Raw genomic sequence first — 6,146 nt, forward strand, 5'->3', positions numbered from 1 at the left:
TACGACGGGTGTAATAATCAAGTAATTACAAACACCCAAAAAAAAAACTTTTGGTAATTTTAAATTATGGGGTGGGTGGGGGGGGGGATTAGACAAATTTTATGACACTTTCTGCAGTTTTGTTAAATCATCATTCAATTTTGAAAATTTCCGATTAATTCTTGGAATTTTTCAATAATTAAGCAGTCTGTACAAATTTTACGCAAATGAGACATTTTCTCAAATTTTGACCATTTTCTGATGGTCCATCAATTTTTGATATTTTTGAGTGATTTTCACAATCAATTTTACTATTTTTATGATACTTTATTTGTGAATATTCATTTCTGGTCCTTTATTAAACGTCAAGATCGTGTGAATATTTTTTACATTGGTCTTCGACCTAAATTATTTCTTATGTGTATCTGTAGATTGATCAATAATTTTATAACTAACTAACCCACCTTAATTTTTCTTTGTTTCAGGTGAGTACAAATGTCCTCCCTGCAAAAATGATAGAATATGAACTCGCGTTTTTTGAGAATAAGTAAGTTACTTTATGTGTAATCCTTATGAGAAAAGTTACGTAAGTTACTTCTACTCCTGTGTTCTTTCATTTGAACTAATTTTTCCATCGTAAATTATTTTTGAAAAACAACAAGATGTCTACAGTTCGCGAAAAAGTTGAAAAATCGACCAAAAATTCTTCAGTTGCGCATTTTTTTCAACTTTTTTGAAATAATCAAACAGAAAAAGTTGCATAATAATTTTATTTGGTTTGTATTTCTTGAATTATGAAATTTTTTTTGACATATTTATCAATATTACAATCTTGAGATACTTCTTAAATAAGTACGTAGTATGTTTAACATTAAAGCCCTGTGTCGCTCGCGCAATATTGCGCATAGGCCAGGGAGAACTTATTGTAGATTTATATTGTATGAGATGAATCGAATAAAAAAAAAAAAATTATTATTATTTATGAAACAAGCTCTTGGTTCCATGGAATTTGTTGATTTTAATTCATTGGCTAATAAAACTGAGTAAGTAAGTCTGCCGTAAATTTAATTTATTCAGTAACATGAGCAGATAATCTGCTATAAACATAACATGTTATTACATCACTAGGTCATTAGGCTTTTGACGTTTAAGACGTCTAACCATCATACTAGTACATATATCTGCCACTTGAATTGTCTCTGGGTTGATGTGCCTATGAAGCCGTTTCTCATGCTTTTAGTCCGGCATATGACAGTAGGAGTAATTGCACCCCCCCCCCCCCCCGATCCTACGGGACAACTTTTTTTCTTACAGGGGATATCCTAAGGAACATTTTAAAGCAAACTTGCCCGAAAAAAAGTTGGCCTTGTTTACAAAATGGCAGCCTTTTTGATTGACAGGTCATATCAGCCGAAATCACACATTTTGCGTTTCAAAAAAAGGTCTTGAACGAAATTTTTCAAACCTTATAAAGGTAAATCAAAAGATCATGCAAAAATTCATCACCTGTCAAAATTTCAAGTGCTAAAGTGCGTTTTTCGATTTTTGGTGAATTTTTGAAAATCCAATTTAGGCCAAAAAAAAAAATGAGGGAAAAATCAAAATTTTACCAAATTGACCAAGAAAGCTGAAATTTGGGATATACCCTATTTTGGACATGTCAAATCGATTGAAAACGGTTTCAACCTGTTTTCAGCAGTTCTGGAGCCTCCAGCAGATTTTTGAAACTCGAAATTCCCAAAAAATTTCATCAAATTGGAGTTGTAAGGCTGAAATTTATTCTAAAGACTAATTTCAATTCGCTATGAAGTACTGCAGGTGAATTTCAAGTCGTTTTGGAGCCTCCAGCGACTTTTTGAAAATTCCTGAAGCCTCCAGCAGTTTTTTGAAGCTTTAAATTTTCACAAAATTTCATCAAATGGAGATGGAAAGCTGAAATTTACTCTACACTCCAATTTTAACACCCTCTGAAGACGACTTCAGATGGGTTCAAGTTATTTTAGAGCCTCCAGCGACTTTTTTGAAAATAACTGGAGCCTCCAGTAGATTTGTGAAACTTGAAACTCCCGAAACATTAATTTATCAAATGGAGTTGGCAAGCTGAAATTTACTTCGCAGACTACATGGTGGTTTCAATTGGTTTTGATGCTTCCAGCTACTTTTAGGAAATTTCAATTTTCCAAAAAAAACGCCATATAACCTTTCAAAAAGTCGCTGGAGGCTCCAAAACGACTTGAAATTCACATGCAGTACTTCGTAGCGTATCGAAATTAGTTTTTAGAATGAATTTCAGCTTTTCAACTCCAATTTGAAGTAATTTTGTGGGAATTTCGAGTTTCAATAATCTGCTGGAGGCTCCAGAACTGCTCAAAACGGGTTGAAACCGTTTTCAATCGATTTGGCCTATCGAAAATAGGCGATATATTCCAAAGTTCAGCTTTCTTGGTCAATTTGGTAAAATTTTGATTTTCCTCTCATTTTTGGCCTAAATTCGATTTTCAAAAATTCACCAAAAATCGAAAAACGCACCTTAGCGCTTGAAATTTTGACAGGTGATGAATTTTTGCATGATCTTTCGATCTACCTTTGTAAGGTTTGAAAAATTTCGTGCAAGTCCTACGCTGAAACGCAAATCTGCGATTTTGGCTGACCTGTGTCAGTCAAAATGGCCGCCATTTTGTAATTAAGGCCAACTTTTTTCGGGCAAGTTTGCCTTAAAATGTTCCTTAGGATGTCCCCTTTAAGAAAAAAGTTGTCTCGGAGGATGGGGGGGGTGCAATTACTCCTGTTGTCGTTATGCCGGACTATTTGTTGCATACTCTAATGACTTTATCCACCCACTTTCGTTGGGGTACCATGTTGGTCTATCGTTTCAAAATCGCAATAGAGTGGCATCGGAAAGATATAAAATGTTTGCGGTATTCCTTCGAAAGGGGACCATTTCCCGACCCCAAAACCACCATTACATTTTTGAGATCGAATTGCAAAACCGATCCATGGGTTCCCAAAGTTGTGTAAATTGAGCACTTTCGTTGTCATCTGTTTTGGCCAATAAATCATAACCAAAAGGTGATAGAGGGGTGCTTGTGGTCTCAAATAACTCGTATTGGATCACTCTTGACATATCTATCAATGACCGTTCTCATTTAGTGATACTCAACATTTCAGTGGTTCCCAAAGTTGAATTTTTGTATTCCAAGGTTTTGAAGTCACGCATTCAAACGAATATTGTCAGTAAATAAATTTTGCAATCAAAAAATGTTTCAGATAAAAAAGTTGCAAAATTTTATGGCGATTTCAAAAATGTGTCATTTTTTTCCCTAGCATTGTTAGGAGCGGAGGTGAGGGGATTGGAACGTCAAAAAACGTGATCTAAAAAACTTGCATTCAAACCTGAATTTGAATTTCTCACAGTTCATTCGGAGTCGACACTTCAGCAACATAACCTCATAAGTGAAGCACTTCCAGGTTCAGAGTGCACTTTTAGTAGTTATCAAATCTCTAGCGAGGGGGATGAGGCGTGGGGGGGTGGATGGTTGTTGCGTGTATCGAGAACAATCATAAGTTCAACTGAAGAGAACAGTTCAACGGTAAAACCTCGTGAGAAATTCAAATTCAGGTTTGGATGTAACTTTGTTAGATCATGTTTTTTGACGTTCCAACCCCCTCACCTCGGCCCCTACCAATGCTAAGGGAAAAAATGGACACATTTTTGAAATCGTCATAAAATTTTGCAACTTTTTTATCTGAAACATTTTTTGATTGCAAAATTTATTTACTGATAATATTCGTTTGAATGCGTGACTTCAAAACGTAGGAATACAAAAATTCTACTTTGGGAACCACTGAAATGTTGAGTATCACTAAATGAGAACGGTGATGGGTAGATATTTCAAGAGTGATCCAATACGAGTTATTTGAGACCACAAGCACCCCTCTACCCCCTTTTGGTTGGGATTTATTGGCCGAAACAGATGACAACGGAAGTGCTCAATTTTCACAACTTTGGGAACCCCTGGATCGGTTTTGTAATTCGATCTCAAAAATGTAATGGCGGTTTCGGGGTCGGGAAATGGTCTCCTTTCGAAAGAATACCGCAAAAATGTTATATGTATCTTTCCGGTGCCACTCTTTGCGATTTTGAAAGGATAGACCGACATGGTACCCCTTCCTTATTGGTACCGAGCTGAAGTTCAACTATGGAGAGAACTCCAAGTGAAATGTGTTTATTACCATAGGTTTATGGAATTAAGTATGATGATAAAGTTTTCGTCATTACAAAAAATGTAATTTTAAAAAAAGTATTTTATATCATGAAGGCTTAAAATGTGTTATTTTTTCAGGGATAAACCACTTACCGATATACCGGGTCCCAAAAATGGGATTCCAACCGGTATTCTTTAAGAACAACCCATCAGTATTAGGATCGTGTAATACATATAGACGTACCCGTGCGTTTCGATAGTCGATACTGTGAAGTAAGCACAAAAGCAAAACATCTGAATTGGAATTTGAAAAATTGGATCTCCTCGACACATTAATTCCATTTTCGAGTGTTCTGATTGCACAATCACCCCAACATCAATTCTTCAGAAGTCTACTCAATGTTGTTTTAAATATTTATTTTTCCACTTCTCTAGGCCTATTTCGTCGTCGGCGATGACGGCGTACTCCCGCTGAAATATGACATAAGTTCATTTTTAGATACCGGCCAGATAGCATTTTAAATTCGCGATCAAGTTGGAAATTTACCGCTGCTTCCTCGCCGTAGTAGTCCCTTATAATATCCATGCTATCTGCAAGAAGCTCATCCTTTCTGGCAGTCAGTTCTTCTATTCTTAGTATTGTTTTTTTCCATAAATCTGCCGCCTCCGGAAAAAGCGATTCCAATGTTTGTAAGTGTTTCTCTTCTTCGGGCGTCAGTATTTGAAGAGTTGAAACTGAAATTGCGTAGTTAATAATTTTATTATTATTCAACGTCACTCACACTCACACACGTGATTTAAGAGCTGAGAGCCAAGACCACACTACCTGCATTGAACGCCAAAATTGACGAGATCGTTCCGATCAAAAATTGTATTCCGCGCATATTTTCAAAATTTTAATAAGCGGCAGGTGTATATTTAAAAAAAAAAAAAAAATCAAGACAGAGCGTAAAAACAAAGCTACCCCATCAGAAAGATGAACACGACGAGTAGGTAAATTAAAATCGGCAAAAAAATTGATGGCAGCGGATCTAAATTTGAATATATGTACATCACTGAAAAATTTCTATTAAAAAAAAAAAACTCATTTGGTGATGATGATAGGAGATAATATTGGGCCCATGAGATATGTATGTACGTTGGAACCAAACGAAAAGCTAATTTCAAAATTAATAAAATGTCTTGATGTACTCTTTTGATAATGACTGGGTATCTAATCGCGATTCAAGCATTTCGATAAAACAGTGTTGCTTCCATAAAGGATTTTATATTCAACGTGATATACGTATAGTCTATCATGATCACACATAGGTACATAGCTCTCATAATATTATCTATGTACTATCAGGAACAGGAAGCTTTCAAGTCAACCTTTTCTGAGATTGCAGATTGACCTTATTTACTTATCATCATCATCATCATCATCATCATTATCATTATCATCATCATCTTAATCAAATGATTTTTTAAATAAAAAGGGTACCCCCCGATAAGATAGACAAAATGCCCTTAACCTCAGATTTCGATGAAACTCACAGGGTATGTTTAGTACCCCCAAAAAACAATTTTGGGCCCATACCCCGCTCCCCACCCCACCCCCCTCAGCCAGGGGGGGCAAAAAACGCGTTTTTCAGGGGGAAAATTCTGTATCAGCGCGTAATTAAGATAAATTGATTCTGTAAACGAATATAGTTAGAGGATACATGGGCGTACCTCCCTGAATTTTTTCAGAATTTTTCATCACACGGGGAGAGAAGGGGGGTCAAAAGAAAACTTTAAATCGACATTACTCCGGAACGAAAAAACATACCAAAACGATTTTTTCGTCAAATATGTATCTTTAGGTCTATTTTCTATAGAAGTCATCACCCGGTCATTTGGAGTGGTGGGTCAAGCTCAAAAGCTCAAAAAACTCTCAAAAAACCACGTTTTTTGCGTTTTTCTCCAAAAATATGGACAAAT

General features: G+C 35.9%; 1 long non-coding RNA gene across 1 annotated transcript; it reads right to left on the reverse strand.

Annotated features, from left to right (window-relative positions):
- Positions 1 to 735: 735 nt before the first annotated feature.
- On the reverse strand, positions 736 to 5,320 carry LOC135844215 (uncharacterized). Its single transcript, XR_010558475.1, has 3 exons — positions 5,011 to 5,320; positions 4,732 to 4,919; positions 736 to 4,655 (listed from the first exon to the last, which is right to left on the reverse strand). It is a non-coding gene; the product is annotated as an uncharacterized LOC135844215 (long non-coding RNA).
- Positions 5,321 to 6,146: the final 826 nt, after the last annotated feature.

This window comes from Planococcus citri, chromosome 4 (genome assembly GCF_950023065.1).
Source record: "Planococcus citri chromosome 4, ihPlaCitr1.1, whole genome shotgun sequence".
Taxonomy (NCBI): Eukaryota; Metazoa; Arthropoda; class Insecta; order Hemiptera; family Pseudococcidae; genus Planococcus; species Planococcus citri.